Source organism: Arachis ipaensis, chromosome B08 (genome assembly GCF_000816755.2).
Source record: "Arachis ipaensis cultivar K30076 chromosome B08, Araip1.1, whole genome shotgun sequence".
Classification (NCBI taxonomy): domain Eukaryota; kingdom Viridiplantae; phylum Streptophyta; class Magnoliopsida; order Fabales; family Fabaceae; genus Arachis; species Arachis ipaensis.
In genome coordinates this window covers 34,021,068-34,021,368 of record NC_029792.2, presented here as the reverse complement: position 1 = coordinate 34,021,368, position 301 = coordinate 34,021,068, and positions in this window count along the sequence as shown.

The window sequence follows — 301 nt, the reverse complement described above, 5'->3', positions numbered from 1 at the left end:
TGAAAAGAAAATTAAATTTTTTATTTATAATATTATTTTATTGATATAGCTTGTATCATCTAACCACATAGTTATTTAAAATTTTGGTGTACGTAAAGATCCTTCATTAGTTATTTGATACACAAGAAGGGATATATTTAATTTCCAAGCAAATTCTTGTAAACAGCTTTTGTGCGTCAAAGTTTATGAAAATGGACAATGAAAGTTTGTATTTTGAATATATTTTTGTGAAAGTTTGTATTAAAATGAAAGTTTGTATGCATGAATTTTTTATTTGTATTTATTATTTAAAAAAGACCAA